Consider the following 24532-nt stretch of genomic DNA (forward strand, 5'->3'; position numbering starts at 1 on the left):
CGATTAAAACCTAAAACTTAGAATTTTGGACAAACTTTAAAGTTTCATTGGCAAAATCATATAAGGCCAAAAGGTTTGCATGTTATTCCATGTAGGGACCCTCCATGTCCCTTAGGATAAGGCATGACACTTGTGACTTTTGGAGAAGACAGGAATTTTTCCTCCGAAAATAAAGTGTGTGGGCACAGCACACAGGGTGGAGAAGAAGAGCAAAATCCTCAGGTGGAGTCAACAGATAATACCTCAAAGTAGCAAAACATGCAAGCTATTAAAAAACGTGGAATACCAAAAGATGATGGCTATGATTTTGGTATTCATGGCAGGTGAAAGTGAGGCGGTAAATAGTTCTTGTAAGACCTATCTGGTTCTTGAAACCATGCATGCACACGTGTGTGTGTAGCTGCTCCAGTTGTGTCCAACTCTTTGCAACCCCCTGGACTGTAGCCCATCTGGTTCCTGTGTCCATGGGATTCGCCAGGCAAGAATACTGGAGTGGGTTGCCATGCCCTCCTCCAGGGGATCTTCTTAGACCCAGGGATCAAACCCATGTCTCTTACCTCTCCTGCACTGGCAGGGGGGTTCTTCACCACTGCCCCACCTCGGAAGCACACATGAAACCACACGCGTGTGTAAATTTGACAAAACCACAAGTTATAAAAAGAAGAAAACGGGGGTGGGACTAGGGTACCTTGGATGTATGTATTTCCCAACTTAAGTACTTTAGGGAAACGATAACACTTAACTGTGGTTTCTCCATATTTACTAACCAGAGTATTATATTCTAGTAACTTTTTCTTGATTAAAGAAATATTGTTCATTGTAAGAAAAAATTGGAAAGTAACACCCCCTCCCAAAAGTGGGGAAGGAGGAAAAACAATTATACAATCACTATCCAGAGAGAACCACTGGATGATTTGGAGGTAGTTTCTTTTTATACATGTGTATAGGTACATATATCAATAAAAAGAGAATTTGCTTGAACTCTTTGGAGTTATCCAATGACCATAAGGTTTCTGTTTTATTTTGGAGAAAGAACATTTTATTTTTTAAAGCATTAAGTAACTTAGGCCTTTGCTTCTTTTATTAGTCAAAATTAAGATTTTAAGGACAAGCATACCAGGTTATCATATTTTGTCTACAGGGTGCATTTACAAAGGAAAAAAAAAGTACTTTTTGGATAGTGGTGTGGCAATTTTCAGAATTCTTAGACATCAAATTGCAGCAGCGGGGTGAAAGCCTTACTGAAAATTGGTTTCACCTCGAAGGGTTTTCCAACCCTCTGCCTGTGTGCCCTGTTTCTCCCCATGCGTGTCTTGCTTCTCTCTCCCTGCCCACTGTCACCAGCTCTCCTCCCCACTCCACACCACTTTCCTGTTTCATTCATCTCACACCTATACCATTCTCCCTGAGACTCTAAAGCTGATGGAATATGGAATTGAAGTCATATTCTTATTACTCTTTGCATTTGCAGAATTGTCTTGAAGTTTAAAACAGGAACATAAAACATTCCATTCACCCATTTTCTAAGGTCCCTGCTGCCTTTTTTTTTTTTTCCCCCTTTTTTTGCACAAAGGCAGCTGTAAGTCTGACTAGAAAACCCTCAGAAATAAGAGCTTTGATCCCTGTCTGGAAAAGCCAATGTAGGCACAGAACAGGCCTTGTGTGGGCAAGGGATGGTTTCCTAGAGAAGCCAGGGAGGAGGACTAAAGTCAAAGTCAACTCACACTTCCCCTGGGGACCTGCAGGAGGAAGGGCCAGGCTCCCCCACCCAGCACCACCCCCTGTGAGAACATCAATAGATCCAGAAGGCAAACCTGGGCTTCCCTGGTGGCTCAGTGATAAAGAATCCATCTGCAATGCAGGAGACTTGGGTTCAATCCCTGGGTGGGGAAGATCCCCTGGAGAAGGAAATGGCAACCCACTCCAGTGTTCTTGCCTGGAGAATCCCACTGACAGAGGAGCCTGGCAGGCTATGGCCCATATGGTCGCCAGAGTCTTAGCAACTAAACCACCACCAAAAGGCAAACCTAAAACCATCAGGGTATCCAGCTAAAGAACTACCTACTCCTCCATCCCTCTGAGAAGGACCTGCATGTTTCTCTGATCATCCAAAACATTTTGAGTCTTTTCTCCCCTACAAGAGCTTCTTCTAAAATCAGGTTACCCCCATCCTATACATATAAGGCTTTTGTAACTCAGATGTTGGATACATCTTAAAAGAACTTCCTAGCTCAGATTAATTGGAAAAATTCTAAGTTCTCTCTTCCAGCCCTAAGAGAACTGCATACTTAACACAGTTGACTTCAACAGCTACAAGGGTCTGATGAAAAAAAATATTGACCAGGCACAATCCTAGGACTGCCTCCCACAGAAAATACAAATCTGATCTGATAACCCTGCCAGCAGTGAATTCACCTGCAGCTTTATCATCTGGCCCTCACTTTCCATTTTAGCTTTAGGCTCCTAATGGGATCCTTCCCCTTAGATGTTTCACTGAGCTCAGGCCTGGGTCACATACACAGTAGTTACAGCATCTACTGCAGGTCCCTGAGTCCATGTCAAGAAACGAATAGATTCCATTTGACAGGCTTGCACTCTAGTAACTCAGAATGGTTCTTAGTCACTGCTGCATTCTTCTTGGTAACAGTTCCAAACCATTTCCTTGTGAAGATATATGAAAATATTTTAAAGAAAGAAAGGAGCATAAATGAGGCAGTTCTGCTTTCCCCCAAGTATTTCCTGAAAAAAGGCCATTGCTCCTATTCTGAGAGATATACCAGTAATTCCCACACCGTGAGTTTTTGGCAAATGAAGCCGGAAACTGGGGGACAGGCACAGAGGGGCGACTAGACAAGGTAGTTCGGTTCTCAAAGAGCAGCAAGACGATACGAGTTTTTATACGGTGGCAAATGTTCCTGTTGGACTTGCTTCAAACTTGTGTGTGGGCTGATTCTCTGAAATAAACAAAATCCTCTCGTATAACAGAGGTTATGGGGTGACTAAAAGGGTGAAGATCCTGATGGAAAAGAAATCACCCACGAATCACCTTTGACTTTAAATAAGATCACCTTGTGCCTGCATTGGGTCTCAACTCGAAAAACCTGATTAGCAATGTGGAGGGATATCAAAGAGTCTATGTAGCCCTGGATGGATGGATGGATATTGTCCCACGCCCCGCTAGCCCCCGCTTAAGTCCAGTGACAACCTGAGCTTGTGTAGTTTTTGAGAGCATTGAAACACCCTGATCCATGCAGCAAAGAGCTGGGATGCCAACCCTGGCTCCAATCAGCCCCCATACGCCGCCAAGGGAGGCACAATGTCCCGAACAGCAGTTGGCCAAACACGTGAGAGGGAGGTGCAGCTGCCGAGCTTTCATATTTATCAGGAAGAAAGAATGTTGATTTTGCAGATTTTTGATAATGTTTTCCCAGCCAGTGTTATTCCCAACCCATTTAAAAATGCAATCAGAACACCACTCCTTTCCTCATCAGTCTCCTTGAACTTAAATGGTTCCATCCACCTCGGCTCTGGAAACCCTTCTCTCTCTACTGGCCACACCTCAGTTTGGCCGCGTGGAGAAGCAGAGGAAAACCAGGAGCTTTGCAATGGCAGTTTCGGGGCAGGAGGAAGAATATTAAATTCAGACTTGGGCTTAAGACCCTGGCAGCACGTGGTTGCAAGATCTCTGTGGGCTAGCCAGGTTTATCCACAAGGGACTCTCGCAGCTCTGTCGTTGGGTCTGTGGTTGTACTGAATCGCTGCCATGGTCTCAATGTAAATTTAGTAACCCAGATGCAATAAGCTACAAATTAAAAAAGACTAGAGTGAACCAAAAAGTTACTTTAGACTGAGAACAAATAACGGGCCAAGCACCGACCATCTTGCCGGAGGGAGCTGGCATGCCACCGCATAAGGGATCCAGAGGAGAAAGAGCCCTTTAGAAAATGCTGAGACTTTGCCCAGGCCCTTTTGAAAACTGGGTTCTTGGGCCGTTTCCTGAATTCCCTCTCCACAATCTTGAACACTGACTATTATGTGGAAAAAAGAAACAAACATTTAAGAGGACAAAAATCTATCCTTGGGAGACACAGGAAGAATGCTGTTTGAAGTAAGGACTTTTTCTCCCTCATACACAAAAACTCATACTCAACCAGCCTTCCGAGCAATCTACTGCCATGGTGGATGCCCGGCTAGCTCTGTCATAGCCAGCAGCCTCTGCCAACAAGTGATGCAGTGGAAGAGTTGTCTGTCCAGCTCCCTTCCTGATGCTGGTCTATTTTTGGTTAAAAACTTGGTCTTCGGTTAGGGACCAGACTTGCCTGAGGCTCCCTCCTTGGAAATACTATTTGATGATAGCAATCCTCAAGAGCCTGTACTAAAAATGGCTTTCCAGCTAAGAGGCACTATGGAGATCAAGCCAATTCTAGACCCTTACTGCCATGGTTCTCAGCTGAATGTAAGGATCAAGGGGTGACCAGCCCAAAAACATCATGGAAAAGCTACCTACCCCACCATTGATTAGATACCTGTATGCCCATCACTATGCACACATCATATGCTTATAGTTTGAGAAAAAAATCAGTCCATTGACAGCTCATCAGACAGCCATATAAAGAAAAATTTAAAAACCCATTATGAGTCACAAAAAGCTGTGAGAATGGACCAAATGTGGGCTACAAAGGTCACCTAGACTTTGCACTCGGAGAAGGCAATGGCAACCCACTCTTGCCTGGAGAATCCCATGGACGGAGGAGCCTGGTGGGCTGCAGTCCATGGGGTCGAGAAGAGTCGGACACGACTGAGCGACTTCACTTTCACTTTTCACTTTCATACACTGGAGAAGGAAATGGCAACCCACTCCAGTGTTCTTGCCTGGAGAATCCCAGGGACGGTGGAGCCTTGTGGGCTGCCGTCTATGGGGTCGCACAGAGTCCGACACGACTGAAGCGACTTAGCAGCAGCAGCAGACTTTGCACTAAGAAATACACTCCAAATAAGCACTGAATATTCACTAGAAGGACTGATGTTGAAGCTGAAGCTCCAATACTTTGGCCACCTGATTCGAAGAACTGATTCATTAGAAAAGACCCTGATGCTGGGAAAGATTGAAGGCAGAAGGGAAGGGGACAACAGAGGATGAGATGGTTGGATGGCATCCCTGACTCAATGGACATGAGTTTGAGCAAGGTCTGGGAGTCAGTGACGGACAGGGAGGCCTGGCATGCTGCAGTCCATGGGGCCACAAAGAGTTGGACATGACTGAGCGACTGAACTAAACAGACCTCTCTTAGAGGACAAAACTGATATTCTGAGGTTTTCTTCTACTCCAAGAAGCTATAGCCCAGGTCATCTGTTGGTCGACCAAGAAAGCAACCATTAAGCAAACCGCCTCCCCTTCCAGCCGCAAGTGTCTCCCGGGGCTAGAATACAGATTCAAAAAGGGGAGACTTTAAGGAGGGCAGATGGCCAGGCAGCACTCTGGGGTGATTAGAATAAAAATGGTGTCCACCACACATTAGCAGACTAAAAAGTAGGTTAAAATCTCTTTAGTTATTTCCTTAATATCTCTAATCTCTCTAGACCTGAGAAATCAAAGTCTTTGAGGGTGTGGCCAGGGAATCGTTTTTAACCAGACACTCAACATGGCCCACAAAGTGTGAGAATTGCTGCTAGCCTGTTCCAGCCTGTCCTCTTCTGACATAGGGGTAATTTAGGAAAAGGCTGGGTGCTTCAGTTAGGAAAGAGGTTTAAACAGAAACCATACATGTGAAGAGAGGGAAGAAGCTGGAACAATCAGAATCTCTTAGAGGGACAGAGAGAGAATGTGCTGATGAGCCATAAAGCCCAGCAGGGAGACTCTCCCTCCTCTGCAACCCTGGAAGATCATAAGAAAGAAGGTGATTTCTTTGCGGTACCAAAAAGGGCTGCAGTGTGGGTGGGTCTGGGCCAGCCTCAAGAATGGAGGAGCTCACCAATGTGGATGGGACTGTCCAAGTTAGGCCCAAAGCACCCTGCAATAAGTACCTTTTGCCCCACACACCGCAGTCCTGAGAAGCGTAACTACCAAGTCCAAAGGGATCCAAGGAACAGTGAAGATGCTTCCACCCAACTCAACACATCACAGCCACCTGGCCAATGCCCACTTAGCTCTGGCTACCACATGGCCTGGAACTGACAGCTACGCTCACCATTTCCCACATCTCTCTCTGTTCAGTTCAGTTGCTCGGTCGTGTCCAACTCTTTGCGACCCCATGGACTGCAGCACACCAGGCCTCCCTGTCCATCACCAACTCTCGGAGTTTACCCAAACTCATTTCCATTGAGTCGATGATGCCATCCAACCATTTCATCCTCTGTCGTCCCCTTCTCCTCCTGCCTTCAATCTTTCCCAGCATCAGGGTCTTTTCCAATGAGTCAGCTCTTCGCATCAGGTGGCCAAAGTATTGGAGTTTCAGCTTCAACATCAGTCCTTCCAATGAATATTCAGGACTGATTTCCTTTAGGATGGACTGGTTGGAGCTCCTTGCTGTCCAAGGGACTCTCAAGAGTCTTCTCCAACACCACAGTACAAAAGCATCAATACTTCAGCACTCAGCTTTCTTCACAGTCCAACTCTCACATCCATACATGACCACTGGAAAAACCATAGCCTTGACTAGATGGACCTTTGTTGGCAAAGTAATGTCTCTGCTTTTTAATATGCTGTCTAGATTGGTCATAACTTTCCTTCCAAGGAGTAAGCTTCTTTTAGTTTCATGGCTGCAGTCACCACCTACAGTGATTTTAGAGCCCCAAAAAATAAAGTCTGCCACGGTTTCCCCATCTATTTGCCATGAGGTGATAGGCCTGAGGCAGTGGCAAAGCCAAGCAGCTCCGGATCTGAGTGGTATGTGCCAGTGGATCTCAAAATGTGGTCACCAGTATGGCAACATCAGCATCGTGTGGGGACATATTAGATATACAAATCCTCTAGCCCCACCCGAGAGAGAGCTAGTAAATCAGAAATTCTGGAGAAGGAGCCTAACAGTCTGTAGCTTAATAAGCCCTGAAGGTGATTCTAAGACAGCTGAAGTTTGAGAACAAGTATGGTATGCTATTGGAGAAGGCAATGGCACCCCACTCCAGTACTCTTGCCTGGAAAATCCCATGGACGGAGGAGCTTGGAAGGCTGCAGACCATGGGGTCTCGAAGAGTCGGACATGACTGAGCGACTTCACTTTCACTTTTCCCTTTCATGCATTGGAGAAGGACATGGCAACCCACTCCAGTGTTCTTGCCTGGAGAATCCCAGGGACGGGGGAGCCTGGTGGGCCGCCGTCTATGGGGTCGCACAGAGTCGGACACGACTGAAGCGACTTAGCAGCAGCAGCATGGTATGCTATTAACATGAAGCATAATGGTGAGTCAACAGAAGTGACATTCATTTACCTAAGCCTACAGAACACTTTCAAATTCGATATCTTAGGGATGCTCTCCTTTAATCCTAAGATCCTATAATTCATCTGAATCTCATAGCAATGCTGAGGTAGATAAAGCAGAATTAGTATCTCATTTTACAGGCAAAAGGATTGAGGTTCAGAGAGATGGGGTGACTGACAGAGATTACCTTACCCAGAGCCCTCACTGACAAGTCACTGGAAAGTCACCAAGATTCACCTCTAAGTAATTAAGAGTTACCAGCTCACACCAATTTTTCTTCCCATGGCCAACAGGGACACTGCTGGCAGCAGGAGTGATATTGACATTACTTTTTATCCAGCCCACTGTTACTTACTTCAAGTGACTATTTCTATGACCTCCCTCTATTAATTCTGGATTTGAACTCAAAAAGCAATTTTAAAAACACCACAAGCCAAATTCACTTAGACTCAGTGCTGACCTGACACGGACAACAATCCTCAACTGATAAGTGGACCATGCACCAAAAGTTCCTGTACAGACTGAAAGGCTGGAATCCAGATTGCATTTTCCCACGGCCACAACACAGAGATGGAGCTGGATCCTCAAGATGGAATCACAAAAGTCCATCTACAGAGGGAGAGGCAGAAGAGCACACAAGCAGATCTGGCAACAGGCCAAAAGGTTTAAACCCAGTTTTCTCATCACTGACCAAAAAGAGACAAACCCCAAGTCACTGCGCCTTTCTGGGCCTCCATTTATTCACCCATAAGTCATAAGACTAGCCTGACAGGGTTGGTCAGAGGATTAGATGACAATGTATGTAAACCACACAGTAGATCATATGTATGCCACGTAGTAGACATGTAACAAATGCTTGAAGATTATATTAACTCCTAAAATAGTAGCCATACTATATCATTGTCCTGAAAACTATGCAATTTTAAAAAATACGCCTACATTTGGGACTTCCCTAGCGATATAGTGGTTCAGACTCCACGCTTTCACTGCCAGGGCCCTGGGTTCAATCCCTGGTCAGGGAACTAAGATCCTGCAAGCTAAGAGATGTGGCCAAAAATATAAATATATATAGCATACATTAGAAATTACAGAAGGACTGACTGCAGGAGGATTAACTGCCTCCTAAAAGACCAACGGAAAAGGGGAGGGTGACAGGCTCAGAGGGTGTCACAGAAGGTCACCATCCACTCCCCTAGACTTTTTTCAGCTCAGTTCAATTGTCACTTCTTTGTGAATCTTTACCGGCCTCCAGTCTGGGTTAACTCTCTCTAGTGTATGCTCCCATGGCCCCAAGTCCTCCTTCATTGCCTTACAATGATTAGAACTTTACCCTTACAGTCTGTCTTCCCCATAACCACATAAAGCCCATGCAGTCAAGGCCCAGGTCTGCTTCTGCTCCCCAGTGTCTTTCCCTGATACTCTGTCCTGTGTCTGGAACATACCGGGCACTCAAATGTTTGAGAAATGAATCACACCAGTCTATGCTCAGCTGGCTGTGCATATGAACAGGTAAGTCACAGGGTCTTGAGTCATGGTTACCTGGAAAAGCACACAACTCTTTCGGCCCGTTAAAAGAAAAAAAAAATCAATCTGCCTCTGCCAAATCAATTGGCTAATAAAGGCTGATTATAAAACCTACACGCTATTAAACCCACAGGCATCCTCTTCCAATGGGCACAGATCCCCCAGGGCCTTGGTTTGTTCACAGGACAAGTGCTAAATGAAGCCAAGATCCAGGTAGGTTTGGAATTTGTTGGGGCTCTTCCTTCCTCAGTATCAGTTACAGAGGGACAGATGACACAAACCTCATCCCGGCTTGAGCTCTGAAGGCTTGGAAGATGCTGCTGCGAGCTGCAGTGTTCTCAGTGGCTACATCCACGAACAGTCCAGGGTGGCCCTCAAAACCTAATGAAGCAGGTATGGGTCCCACTCTACAGGTGAGGAAACAGACCCTCGTCAGTCAGGCACACACCATGGTCACATAGTTAATAAGTACCAGAGCTAGAATCAGAACCCAAATTTGATTGCAAAGGGTCTGCTATTAGCCATATTCAGGTTCCTCTCCCCACACTGAGTGTAAGTTTCTCCAGACTGAAGGGTATACAGGCTTTGGTGACTCAATGCAACATGGTTAAAATACACTTGCAGAAAGACAACTGTTCTGGGTCCTTCCATGACTATACAACCCAGGATAAGTCCTTCACCTCCCTGGGCCCCAGGGAAGCTGTTTCCCCAGAAATATTAAAGTGGGCTGGATGGTCATTACAAGAGGAGACCCACTGAGCACATAACCATGCCTATCAGTCAAAACCTATCACAAAATCACATCTGCCTGGCCCCTGCCACGACCCCACCATGCTGTGGCTCAGCCCTCCATCACCCAAAGTAAGGGTTAACTAGAGACTTTGAGGTTCCAGGTGGGGATGGAAGGAATGACAGGCCACAGACTTTCCTACTAGGTTCCCTGAAACTGACTTGGAATAAAGCAAGGATAAGCAACAAGCAGGGACTCTGGGGCTTCCCTGGTAGCTCAGATAGCAAAGAATCCGCCCGTAATGCAGGAAAGCCAGGTTCGATCCCTGGGTCAGGAAGATCCCTCAGAGAAGGGAACGGCTACCCACTCCAGTATTCTTGTCTAGAGAATTCCACGGACAGAGGAGCCTGGCGGGTACAGTCCATGGGGCAGCAGAGCTGGACACAAACTGAAGCCACAAATACTTTCTTTTCACTTTCAAGCAACAAGCTAAAGGAGACTGTTTACCATACACTTAATTAAGCCAGAATCACTAGAACCATCAGGAAATTGAGGGAAAAAAAAAATCATATGCTGTGAAAGAAGCAGGTATATATCCCCAAGCTTCCCTTGGGCTCAAGCCCACCACAGTTTTCCATACAGCATCAGCTCCCTCTGAGATGTGTTCAACATACACTCAAGACCTACTGCAGAACAGCCTTCAGAGACCAAGGCCATCCACCTAAGCCACAGTCGCTCCCTAGCGTCAGCCCCAGCTGTAGAGAGTGATCTGGAATTTACAGTCTCTTCTACAGAGCCTTACAAGGTCAAAAATGTTCAAGCTGTATAATTCCAATGATGAAAAGGCTGTGGAACAGCACAGACTAAATGGCCAGTACAAACGACACTCCAGAAGCCAAAATACAAGAGCTGAAGGTGAAGTCAGCGGTGGGCACAGTGGGAGCCAAGGAGCCCAGCTGGCCAGGCCTCAGCGGCACTTGAGCCTATGCTGCTGCCGGCCCTGGTGAAAGTCACCACCCACTGCCGGTCCCCGCCAAGGGTGAGCACAGTCACCTCCCAGCACCAAAATAGGAGTCACAGGCAGCTGACATCCATCCTGGGGAAGGCTGCTGACCCCTGAGCCATCACCCTCTTTGCAAAACCCATACTGACTTCTACATGTATGGCAAGACGTGGGGAAATGGCCAAGGACATTATCTAAAATGTTCATCAAAAGAAAGTCTGAACTATGAGGAGGAGCAGAAGGGGGAGTGAAGGAAGGCACAGCCCCCTTCTTTACCACAGGCCTAGATGCAGGAAGTCCAATAATGTATACAAAGTATTTCAGCGGCTGGAAAAGTAGGAGCAACAAGGAACACACAGCAAGAACAAAAGAGAAGGGGGTGTTCCCTGGAGGTCCATGGTTAGGACTCTGCGCTTTTGCTGCCAAGGGCCTGGTTCAATCCCTGGTTGGGGAATTAAGATCCTGAAAACCATGCAACCAAAAACAAAAGAGAGAGAATAAAAAATAAAGAGAATGATAGTAACAGGAAGCCTAGTGTCAAGTTGCCTCCACCTGACGCTGCCTCGGTAGCCTTGGTCTTGCTCCCCTAGCCCTACTTTCCAAGGCTGTTCAAGAGGGCAGTATTTGATTCCCCTCAGCCTTGCTGCCACACAGCAGACATCAAAGACATAACAAACCTAACCAACCAACTCCATGACATCAGCACCCCATCTCCCGCAAAATAAGAAAAGCAAACTGACAAATGTTGAGCAGACCCACCACCCAGGAAGATACCAAACACAGAGTTCAAAGACATTTTTAGCATCTAAAACAAGCTTTTAAATGCCTAAATATACTTAGGCAAGGGCTTCCCTGATAGCTCAGTTGGTAAAGAATCCGCCTGCAATGCAGGAGACCCCGGTTCGATTCCTGGGTCGGTAAGATCCCCTGGAGAAGGGAAAGGCTACCCACTCCAGTATTCTGGCCTAGAGAATTCCATGGACTGTACAGTCTATGGAGTCACAAAGACTTAGGCAAAACCTTTCAAATGGAATGATAAAATACACCTTGATTTATAAAACAAACACTTTAAGTTATTTAAAAACAAATGAAGCATTATGTTTGTCCAGTGAAGAGCATGAAAAAGCGAAAAACACTTTGCAATAAATGCTGGAAGGTTTAAGAGACTGCAGTAAGACTGAGGATAGATCTAATTTATGAGATCTAAAGGTATGATTCTACAAATTAAGAGAAAGGGTAGTAGGCGGCTAAACTGAGACCAGATATTTCATTCTTTGTAAAATGTGTTAAAATGGACATTTCTACAAAAAGATGTTTGTTTATATGGATATATCTGTGTGTGTGTGTGTATATGTGTATACACACACACACACTAACCTTAATACTCCAAACACCACCTACTCTGTTAAAAAACACACAAACAAAAAGGATGGTTCCAGTTCTATTCACACCCTGAATTTGATGTACTCACCGCAGATGGGTCCTGCACTGGATGAGACAGAAGAATGTTTATTAAACAGCTACTGTGTGCCAGATCTCAGAGCCAAAATTCTCCCTTTTGCTTGACCCCTTATTTTCCCAGTCTCCAAAGAGTAAGAATGGAGGGAGAGGGCTGAAGGTCACACCACACCTTCAGATACAGCTGATATTTAACAGCAGGCAGAGGTAGAAGGCAAACACAGAGCTCGGCGCTCCAGTGACTGAATAGGTCAGCCCTAATTTAGAGATGACTTTTTCATCTTAAGAGGAAGACAAACAGAGATGAGTTAACTCTTCCATCATCCTTTCTCTGGCAGCTTCTGAGCCAATCTTCTTCCTCTTCAGGTTCTCCTGATAAAGAGCACACCTTCCTTCCCATTGGAGAAGGCAACGGCACCCCACTCCAGTACTCTTGCCTGGAGAATCCCATGGAGGGAGGAGCCTGGTTAGGCTACAGTCCATGGGGTCGCAAAGAGTCGGACACAACTGAGTGACTTCACTCCACTTCACTTCACTTCCTTCGCTAGTTTGATCTTCTTTCTGGTCACCAGAAACACTGATTCTGGAATTCAGCAGGACCTCAGTGTCAGAAAAGTGAAAACTGGGGCTGATCCAGCAAAGAGTATGAAGTCATATCACTAACTTCAAGACAAGCTTCCAGTCCTCAAAGCTCAGAGTCAGGTCCCAATGCAGTGGCAGGTCAGAGACAGAAAGGAAGGAGGAATCTTTTCCATGTCCCAAGATCCAACCCACGGGGGCCTCCTTTTCTCCCTTTTCTATTGCTAATTATTCCCCTTTTTGTTTTTCTAGTCAATCGACACATATTTCTTGAGGCTTTACTTAAATATGCACATTTCCCATTTTAACACAGCTTTTATCGATGTAAATGGAACACCTGACATCATGAAGTCGCCCCTGGGGGATCTTGTAGAAAATCTTTTGTTTAAAAAAAATTGACCTCTGAAGAGAAATTGTGCCAAACACTATTTTATGTTGGACCACAAATACTAGCACCCCACTCCCTGCCAACTTTATGTCAATATTCAGAATCGTGGGTGCAAAGTGCTGATAATGAGCGTAGGCCCAGGGTTTTTTCTGCATGACCACATACAGGACACACCTGAGTGACTGGCAATCAAATAATAATAATGAATAAGAGCAGCCACAATGTATCAACACCTGTTCGTAAGTCAAGCATTAGACCAGTGCTTAAGAACCTGGTTCAGTCCTTACAACTGTGAGGTCAACTTTATCATCCCAATTTAATGATGAAAAGCTGAGCTCAAAGACCTTGCTTACAGTTTCACAGCAAGTAAGAAGAGAAGCCAAAATGTGAATGCAGGACAGTCCAACAATTCCTCTCTTCCTGGTGACGGAGGAAAATCAGACAGGACTCAATGTCTGGAGGACATGTGGCGAGACCCTTTCCAGTTCTGGGGGCCCCTCCCTCCTGTGTGTGGGTGGAAATCAATGCTGGGGGTGGGAAATCTGCATGCTAGAAATATCAAGGGAAATGACAGCAGTAAATACCTGTTCAATTTTCATGATTTTTGAGTGAGGGAAGGAGAAAAGGAGAAATCTGCATGGAAACATTCTCTGTGCCCCCAGTGACGTCACTTTCCTCCCCACTTACCTCAAGCTTTATCACTAGAACATCCTGAAAGTAACTTGCTTTGTAAAACTTCGGCACAGAGAAGCAAGGGCTGACCTTGGATTATTAGCTTTTCTACTTCAACCTCAGGTACCACCAATGGAAACGACAGGGCTGCAGGAGCACTGCCAGCCTGGTTCCCAGCTCAGCTCCCAGCTTTTGACTCTGCAGCAGGTCTCTAGCCAAGTTCTACAACCCTGAGTTGCTGAAGACTGCGCACATGTGCATGGTGTTAAGAAAAATACTAACAAGAGACAATATACTCCCATTTGAGAAACCAGAGAAAATAAAACCAACATTCCTACCATGGTATTATCTGGGGACATTTCCTGGCAGTTTTTTTCATCTACATTTAGCACATGGTTATGACTATAGCTTACATAAAATTCTGTTGCCTGTTTCTCCACCTACCACCACTTCTGTTTAACTATCAAGGGTCCCCTGTTCTGTTTAGCCTTTCCTAGCCATCCCCTTGCCCAGGTGAAGCTGATCCCTTTCTTCTCTTTCGATGCTTCCACTACCCTCTGAACATACCTGAGTCACATTCCTCTAAAATTTTACTAACAAGCTTACACATCAGGCTCCCCCTATAAACCACATAGTCATTTCAAGCAGTGTGATTGTAAGCTTTGATTATTTTTCACATAGTTGGAAGAAACAACACCAAAATGTTAACAGGGGCTGAGCTGCAGGGTCACGCCATGACTGATTTGTTTTAGCATTCTTTCCACTTTTTGATGTGGTTCCAAATTTCCCTTAGATAACATATAATTTCTTTCGTGCATATTTAACTGACTATAAAACTTTCTTAGAACCACAACTGATAAACTTCAAAATCAGACAAAGGAGAAAGGGGTCTGATGGCACGAGACATGGGCAAATGTCCCAATTTCAAAGCAAGAAGGAAGGCAATGCTGACACCTACAAATAAAAAGCCCTGATAACTGCAAACCAAGAATGATTTCTGGCACAACTATAGAACAAATGGTTTGAGGACTTTTAGAAAGGAATGAACGTTGGGAAAAGGTACTATGGGTCCACAATGGCCAAATGACCAAGCTACATCAAAATGCAACCAGTTGTTTCTTGTGATTACCAAGCTCACAGGTCAGGTGAAATGAGATTCTATACATACATATCTTATATATGTTGATTTCAGCAAAGCATCTTAAAAAACTCCCATGATTCACTTGTGGATAAGTTAATGAAATAGTCAAGCATCTTGACCATTCATTCAGCTGAACAACTACCCCAAAAGGAATGCTCATCACTCTCTCTTTGGGCTGTCACTGTACTTTGTGTATGTCTCACAGCACTTACTACACCTGGATGAGCTCCGGGTCTCTCTTCCTATTAGCCCTGGGGTCAGCACTCTATCGGAGAAGGCAATGGCACCCCACTCCATACTCTTGCCTGGAAAATCCCAAGGACAGAGGAGCCTGGTGGGCTGCCATCTATGGGGTCACTAAGTCGGACACAATTGAGCAACTTCACTTTCACTTTTCACTTTCATGCATTGGAGAAGGAAATGGCAACCCACTCCAGTGTTCTTGCCTGGAAAATCCCATGGACGGCAGAGCCTGGTAGGCTGCCGTCTATGGGGTCGCACAGAGTCAGACACGACTGAAGCGACTTAGCAGCAGCAGCACTCTACAGATGTGTACCCTGGTGTCTCCAATGGCTTGATGATAAGCTAGAGAAACAAGCTGTCAGCACAACACAGTGTTTTATTCTTCTCCACACCTTGTCCAATGTCTTCTCAGCAATGACTTGACTAAAGATAGACCCAAGAGGCAGTTTCATCAATGCCCCAGATGGCCCAGGACAGGAAAAAAGAGTTAATGCTTTAGATAGCAGAATCAAGATTCAAACGATCCTGACAGCCCAGCATTCTGGGCCAAAAACAAAGCCGGTTGTGCCAGTCCAGGGTGGGTGGGAGCACTTTGAAACTTCCTCGCGTCCGAGACCTGCCCTGGCAACCATCCACGTGAAACAGAACTGGGTGCCGTCTCTGACCGTGAGGTTCATCGGAGCCCACAGTGCCAAGAGTAATGCAATCTTAAATGGCATCAAAAGTAGGCCAGTGTCCAGTTCACAGGAAAATGGCAACACTCCCACTGTACCCCACAGCGGTCAAGCTCAGGATTAAGCTCAAGATGTCACACTTTCAATGATACTCTTTAATGGGTTAAAATCACATAATGTGAAAAGCACCCAATGGTTTATCATGCAAACTCTCTATTCCACCCAGCCCAGCAGTCCCCTAGTGTTGTCCTCAGAGGCAACCAACATTACCCATTTCTTCTGTGCTCCAAAGACACGGCGTGCATGTACAAGCAAATAAACATGCTCTCCTCTTTTTGCACAAACGGCAGCACACCGTATATGCTGCTCCATACACTGCCTTTTTCACTTAAACATATTCTAGGGCTTCCCTGGTGGCACAGTGGATAAGAGTCTGCCTGCCAATGCAGGGGACATGGGTTTGATCCCTGGTTCAGGAAGATCCCCCATACCAAGGGGAAACCAAGTCTGTGTGCCAGCAACTGTTGAGGCTGCATGCCTAGAGCCTGTGCTTGTGAGAAGCCACCGTAATGAAGAGTATCCCCTGCTCACAGCAACTAAAGAAAGCCCACACACAGCAGCAAAGACCCAGCACAACCAAAAATAAATAAATGAAGATATTAAAGATACTTATATATATATATATATATCCTACAGAGTTCTATACCAGTGACCTGAGAAGCAGTCTCACTCTCTTCTGTGGCCGCACAGGGTTCACCTGCTTGGAGACCCTAGCCTGATGAGCACTTACGTTATCCCAGCCTTGTGCTACTGCAAACCACATTGTACGAAACAAACATCATTTCTCACATGTGCAGACATAAGCATAAAACAAAGAATTGGAATCACAAGGACAAAAAGTGGATGCATTTGTAATTGTGATGGATATTGTCAAATGGGACATTGCTTTTTTTTACCTTTTTTTAAAATGTATTTTTAATTGGAGGATAATTACTTTACAATATTGTGCTGGTTTTTGTTGTACAATGTGAATCAGCTCTAAGTATATTCCCTGCCTCTTAATTTATAAAATCTTTTTGAGTGGGGAGGGAGGTGGGAGGGGGGTTCAGGATGGGGAACACATGTACCCCCATGGCTGATTCATGTCAATGTATGGCAAAAACCACTACAATATTGTAAAGTAATTAGCCTCCAATTAAAATAAATTAATTAATTAAAAAAATCTTTTTGAGTAGCTGCAAGATTTATTGAGTATTTATGGTATGGAGAAAATATTGGTTGGTGTCAAAGTTGATTCTCAAAAGCTGGAATATGGGACATTGATTTTTAAAGAGAGTCATGGACAAAATAGAGTTTTCCAAAAGAGGGGATTGGAAATTACGAAGGAAGTGGTAAAGAGGCTTAGTATAGAGAGATGAGCACCATCAACTTCAAAACCCCAAGACCACCACCAAGAAATTCCATCCTAGCTCGCTCACCACAGCCCAGACAGATCCTCGGGGACGTAACACACATCATCTCGCTTGACTGTTACAACCCTGAGGGATAAGCATTTTTATCCTTATTATGAAAACGAGGAAACTGAGGCCAGAGTCCTCTTGCCAAAAGCCACAGAGCTGACAAGGGGCAGATCGGGGACTCACATCAAACTGGGCAGCTCCACCATCCGTGTTCCTCACCCTCCCAACCTCTGGCCCCTCCAGCTCCGGCTGCACAAGTGAATCACACAAGTGGCTTACACAGGAGCCCTGCCCAGATTCTGACCTAACTTGTCAGGACACAGCACGTACAGGCTTAAATGCCCTCCTCTCAGGTGACTCTACTGTGCAGTCAAGACTAAGAACCACTGCCCTAGTCTACAGTAGTTCTTCAGTGAGGGCGGGCATCGGACTCCCCTGGAGCCCTCGTAAAAACTCAGGCCCCACCCACCTGGAGTTTCAGAATCAGCAGGTCTGGGGTGGTGGTTGCACCTCTAGCAAGTTCCCAGTGATGCTGATGCTGCTGGCCGGAGGACCAATGCTTTGAGAACTGCTGCTCTAGAAGCAAGAGCTACCATTGCTCTTAGTAATAGACAGCAATTACCATTTTACAAGGCACCATCACCCCAGTGAACTTCCACTGTTTTGGAAGGTCCAATGGGATAATATTCTCTGCAAGAGGAAGTGAGAACAGATGCTCAAGTGTCTTAGCCAAGTTCATACAGGTTGCAAGTGATAAAAAACTTTCGTTTCTTTTTTTTCTTTTAGTAAATGTCTTTGCCTTAACTTGCTGACATTTAGTTTAATGATCCTTCTACTACACTAACATCAGACTCTAGGAGGTAAGAACCTTGTCTCTTGTTTACTCTTTTTTTTTAAGGCTTTTAAAAATTACTTATTTATTTGGCTGCAGTGGATCTTAGTTGCAGCATGCGGGATCTTTAGTTGCCAAATGTGGGATCTAGTTCCCTGACCTGGGATCGAACCCATGCCCCCTGCATTGGAAGGGTAGGGTCTTAAGCCACTGGACAGCCAGGGAAGTTCCAACCTCTTGTTTACTCTTATTTCTGAACTTGAAACCATGCTGGTGCTCAACACATACGCCTGAATGAATGAAGCAATTAATCACGGTGTGTAGATACACTGAGATATGGTGCCCAAAGGAGAAAATTATGAGACAAGTTGATGACAGCTCATATTAAAGAATTATAATAATCAGAAGTATTCAAAAATTAAATGAACTGCCTCAGTGAACAGTGAACTCCCCATCCTCAGAGAGACCAGCAAAAACCAAAAAGCCAAGGCACAGAATGTCACAAAGTGACTCTACATTCCAAGGGGACTTCCTTGATCTCTAATAACTTTTGTAAAGCTAAATTTTGATTCTGGTGCATTCCAGCAGAGAAGAGGTACCCTCTAAATCATTCTTTAAAAAAAAAAAAAATTTTTTTTATTTTTAGCTACACTGGGTCTTCATTGCTACACTTAAGCTTTTTCTAATTGTGGTGTGAGGGGTCTACTCTTCATCGTGATGCACGGACTTTTCACTGCAGTGGCTTCCTTTGTTGAGGAGCACGGGCTGTAGAGCCTGAGCTCAGTAGTTGCGGCACACGGGCTTAGCTGCTCTGAGGCATGGGGAATCTTCCTGGACCAGGGATCAAACTGGTGTCCCTTGCATTGCAAAGTGAATTCTTAATCACTGGACCACCAGGGAAGCCCTCTAAATCCGTCTTGATTATGGGTCAACTAGCCTGCCAATTAGAGAAGGCAATGGCACCCCACTCCAGTACTCTTGCCTGGAAAATCCCATGGACGGAGGAGCCTGGTGGGCTGTAGTCCATGGGGTCGCTGAGTCAGATATGACTGAGCAACTTCACTTTCACTTTTCACTTTCATGCATTGGAGAAGGAAATGGCAAGCCACTCCAGTGTTCTTGCCTGGAGAATCCCAGGGACAGCAGAGCCTGGTGGGCTGCCGTCTATGGGGACACACAGAGTCGGACACAACTGAAGCGACTTAGCAGCAGCAGCCTGCCAACAGCTACACTGTGTAAATTTAGAGAAGTTACTTCACTCCTGCGCCTCAGTTTCCCTGGACACAAAATGAAGGGATGTGTCAGTTAGTCCCTCGGGATTATCTAACAAAATGACTGGCAAATAATAAACAACGAACAGATGAACCAAAGTACTTAGAATGCATGCAACGTCTGCCTCTTCTCTCCGCTATTCTGCACTGCAACTAATCGGGCATCTAATTGGTATTTCCATGAAAATTAAACTTCACAAAGAACCAAGGGCAAATTCAAAATCAAACTGATTCCCCCTTCCTTTGAATTGCACGCCTTCGTCAGTTTAACAACTGATCTATTATATTTTTTAAATCCATTCTTCCAGCAGCCACCTATTGGACAGCCACTGTGGGCAGAGAATTGTGCAAGACCCTTGGGGAACACAGGAAAGAGTCACACCAGCCCTGCCTTCTGGGGTACACGCCCACATCCACCTCTTTTCATAGTTTCAAGACAGCTCTGCATTTCTCCCAGCTGGGTTGTATGGAGGGCTTCACCAGAATTTACTAGTATAAAACTCTGTGTTTACAGATCAATTTTGACAAAGAAAACCACAGCACAGAATAACAAGATGAGAAATGAACTAAGATCCAGAGGAAAGCTTTTAATTTTTTAAGACCTAAAATACTAGGTGTCAAGGTTTCATCTTTATGATGGAACAAAATACAATGTCCTCACTTAAGACCACTGCATTCATATCTGAGTGATATGAAGCAGTCAGGCTGAGAATGTTTTCAGGAAGCAGCTTCTCAAAATCACCAACACTGTGGAATCCTAAGGGCTTTTAGGAGATTTCTGAAGGGAAAGGATAAGAAACTGAGGGAGACTCCCAGCAGACATATATTACTAGCCCTTAGTCACTGGCTTTGAACACTAAAAACTGTGTTTTCAGATACATCACCAGAAGAATGAGGACTGCTATTAAAGCCTTGTGAGCCTCCCTTAAAAACCTCACAAAGATGATCGGAGGCGACCCAGAGCAGAGATGTCATTTATCAAACAGAGGATGAAACCTTTGGCTCCAAGTTAGACAATGCAGATGACCCCGTCAGAATGCAGGAGCCAAGGGAGAATGACTCAGAAGAGGGAAGCCGGGCAAACAGTGCAAAGCCAGAGATGAAAAGTTAAGATGGGTGTTTATTGTAATGATTCAGCTCATAAACAGATTCTGACAGCCACGTGCAGGTGCACGTCAACAGGGCTTTTCTTCCTCAAGGAATATCAAAGCCAGCCTGCTGATCCACTCACAAGCACACACCGTCAAGATTCGGGACACCTAAACTAAGGAGCGGTTTGCTAAAGGCATCAGAGCTAGGATAAAACATCAAGAGAACTAACATTTTATTTTTCCAGTTCCTGTGGCCATACCTATGGCTGAGGAGCTTAGGGCTGGAAAGAATAGAGGCTGAAGTCATGGAGCCCAGCTCCCCAAACTTTAAGACGTCCAGGCATCACCTGCAGAGCCTGTTAACAGCAGAATCCCAGGCCCCACTCCCAAGAGTCTGACTGAATGAATGGGGAGAGGCGCTACCCCCACCCCCCAGGACTCGGTATGTCAAGGAGCACCCTAACTTTCTAAGGTAGGTGATCCCTAGGCTGCTGCATGGAAAACCTGACCTAATCCAACGGCTGTTTTTTCATTTGTTTTTTTTTAAATAAGTGAAAGTAAAGCTCAGAGAGGTGAAGTACCTTGCCCAAGTCCAACTTCCTAAATCCAGGGCTGGCTCCACCAGGAACAGATCCATAAGTATAAAGAGATGCCACAAGTTGTGGAAAGGTACAGTCAACCCTGAGGGTAGCAGGCAGCAAGCTAGCTTCTTAAACAGAGCCTTTCACTGGTGAGAAGTAATGAAAGAACCTGCTAAGGGACCCCCGGCAGGAAGACTGATAAGCAAATACAACTGAGTTATATGACTGAGGGCCTATCTGCTTCCACAGGACTCTGTCCACGTCCAGTCACACTGTCACCTGCATGATCATTTCCTGTGAGCACCTACAGGGCAGGGACTGAGTCTCTTCCACTTGAGCATCACCCTCTTAAATAGGGTGAACTTGGTTATGAACTTGGTTACTGTCAGATGAATGCTATTACCCACCTCTGCCTAGAATGCCTTCCAAAGGGCTGGGCCACTTGGCACATGCTCTGCCCAGCTTTCAGCCCCTTTCTGGTATCACGGCCTCTGAGAAGTAACTGTCCTTTCCTCCTACCTCTCCCAGAGGACCCTGTGATGCCCATTAGCACTCAGGTTTGTAATCACCTTTGTTTACCTAGGAGACTCCTCGAGGGCAATGATTTTGGTCTTTGAAACCTGGGCCCCAAGCTCAGCTTGCCAAGCATAAGTTGTTCTAAACAAATGTTTAGAAGGTGTCAACAAAGGAGGAGGGGCAGGAAGAATGAGAGAGAGAAAGGAATCTGAAATACTTTGCTGCAGACTCAAAACCCTACAAAGTTGCTGATGTACTTCCCTGGGAAAATGAAAAAAATCCCTATTATTTGCTCTGTTCATATTCGAAAAGTCAAGTCACTGTCTCTCCAGTGCCACTACCATCAGAGAGGTGTGGTGGCTGTACTGGGAAAGGGCCTCACCTGTCGATTCTCCCAAACCCACACACACCTGTGGTCCATCCTCAACACACAGTCAGCTCCCTCCTCCCAGTGTATCCATGGCTCCCAGAGCCCCCAGGGTCCTCCTACACCACTCACGGTCTGTACCTTCTGAACAGAGCCTGGGGAACTCACCTCTGCCCACTTGGTCCTGCTGCCCTCTCTTCCCAGACACCTGTGGGCAATACTCCCCAAGGCACAGGCCAAGCAATGCACCCTTGGAGGGACTCCAAACATCCAGAGCTTAAAAGGGAGGCTTTTCAGGCAAAGCTGATCTCTCCTTGAAACGAGGCCACAGCCAGACACCGTCCCCCCACCGGCTGTGAGGCGTCCCTGTGCTGGACACAACTAACAGCTCACCACCTTAAAGCAGCACTAAGTTTAAAACTTCAAGGTTTACTCTGTCCTGACACCCTGACATTCTCACCTCCACAAGCCCTGCCCAGCTGGCAAGGCTTGCCCCACCCTTTACCTCTCTGCTCCCTCGGCCTGGGGAGCTGCAGCTAGGACCTCATCTTGCTCTGAGAGGCTAAGTGACTTGCCCAAGGTCACACAGCACGAAAGCAAGATGGGGGCGGGGGGGAAAGCGAGGCATTTACACTCAGACCCTGCAGCCAGCTCTCTTCCTCGCTATCACACTGTCCACCACTGACCTACCATCTCCTGAAGCCAGGGTGGTTCTCCTACCCTCTCAGTCAGGACCTTCCTTTTTCTTTTTTTCTGACTGCACCACGTGGCCTGTGGGATCTTAGTTCCCCAACCAGGGATTGAACCCATGCCCCCTGCACTGGAAGAGTGGAGTCTTAACCACTGAACTGCCCAGGAAGTCCCTAAAGCCTTCCATTTTCAAATGCAACAAACCTTTGGGTTCTTTGGAGAGTTTATCCTATTCGCATCTTAGCGGTTATACAACAAAACCAGATTTCCTGTTTCTTTCTTGTGTTTATTATGCTCAGGATATTTTTCCTAATGCCCTGAGAATTATTCCCATAGGAAACATTCGGCTCCTCTGAAGCTGTTTGGACGCTGAAACCCCTTTCCCTGAGAACTTGCCTTCAGGGGCATAACAGGGCTGGCAGCTGCTGATAAGCCGCAGCGTGGAGCAGGGAGCACTTGCTCGGACGCTGGGTGTTGACCATCCTAGCTCTGCCACCACCACCGCTAGGACCCACCAGCTTCTCCTTCCTGAGCCTCAGTGCCCCAGCCAGAAATACCCAGATAACACAACTTAACTGAAGAGGTTGCTGCCAAAATTCAAGATGATGTAGCCACTGTACCCAGCACAGGGACTGACAGGCATAGCCCCCCAAAACTGGAGCTGAGATTATTTTTTCAACTGCTTTCAGGCACTGCCCACATGGACGTGGGGGAAGCACAATATACAGTTTTCCTGGTGCCCAGAGAATTCTTCCTACAGGCCCCCTGCCATGTGTAATTGCAGTCGGAGGAGAAATCAGAAATGAAGAGGGCTGCTTTGACACTTCAGGAAGGCAAAATAGGATGATTACGTACTCTCCTAGGGCTAAAAAGGCCTCACAAACACCCCAGTTCCCTCACTCCCAGCCCACAACCTTCTGGCGGTGTGTTATCTACAAGTCACTGGAGCTCAGTTGAGTCTCATTTCCTCATCTGCAAGACAGAGATAACCTTACCCACAGCCCGAGCCCTTCAGGATGATGGGAGGCAGTGTTTCTCAGTCTGTGATCTGCAAACCACCTGTGTGCTGGGCCCCGATGGACTCCTCCCCAGCCCCTAGTCCCTGGTCCTTCTTCCTTCCTACAGGAGACTGCTGTATCCGGATTCCCACCGCTGCTCCAGATGGCTCCAGGAGTGTGGTCACCCCCAGTGAACAGTGACTGGCCCACTCCAGCCAAGGAGGCATGGTGGAAGAGAGCTGGGGGTGCCTCTGTACTTGAGAGCGAGCCAGGAGTCGACCTGTGTCCTCGTTCCTCCTCTGGATGTGGCTGTGTCCGACTAAAACGTTTGGAAGTGCCACAGCCGGCAGATGAAACCAGCATCCAAGATGACGGAGATGGGAAGAACCTGGGGCCCTGTTGACATCATGGAGCCCCTGAGTCAACTCCAAAGCCCACCCTACCTCTGGATTCAGAATCGCCCCACAGCACAGCTCAGGGGAGGGGGGCATAGTCACACTGCAGGTCACGTGAACAGCGGGTCATGCAGCTCTGTGGAGCACCCCTCCTGTCTGAGAGACAATGAGTTTCCCTACTGCTGGCCAGTCTGAGTTGGAGTTTGTAACTTGCAGCTGAAAATATTCAGAGAACCTGTACAACCCTAGGGGACAGCATGGAAAATACAGATTCCTGGGTTCCCCTCAGAGAGGAATATGCATTTTTAACAAGAACCCCCCAAGAGATAGTGATGCTCCCCAAAGTGGAAGAGCCACTGCTTTAATGGAATGTTAGACATGCAGAGCAGGGCTAGGCACACAGGCAAACTCTAAGTCCCAGTTCCTTTTGGGTCACACCAGGGCCCTCCTATTTCCTGTGTAAAGCAAGTTGTCAAACAAGCCTCACCTCTTCCCACGAA

At 46.2% G+C, this 24532-nt stretch overlaps 1 protein-coding gene across 34 annotated transcripts in view; it reads right to left on the reverse strand.

Moving 5' to 3' along the window:
- The window catches only part of SORBS1 (sorbin and SH3 domain containing 1), a 234363-nt gene that overhangs the window by 187102 nt on the left and 22729 nt on the right, over window positions 1-24532 (reverse strand). For 5 of the 34 annotated variants that reach the window (XM_086378831.1, XM_086378824.1, XM_086378806.1 and 2 more), the window contains one exon: window positions 9225-9350. The exons of 26 other annotated variants lie outside the window; for them this stretch is intronic. The gene's annotated coding sequence lies outside the window, so the exon portion shown is untranslated. Of the gene's footprint in view, window positions 1-9224; window positions 9351-12147; window positions 12288-24532 lie in introns of those variants that run through there. 3 more of the 34 variants (XM_086378846.1, XM_086378823.1, XM_086378805.1) reach the window with 1 other exon arrangement.

This window comes from Bos grunniens, chromosome 26 (assembly GCF_055505025.1).
Source record: "Bos grunniens cultivar Pamir isolate PY7600 chromosome 26, Bosgru_T2T1.0, whole genome shotgun sequence".
Taxonomy (NCBI): Eukaryota; Metazoa; Chordata; class Mammalia; order Artiodactyla; family Bovidae; genus Bos; species Bos grunniens.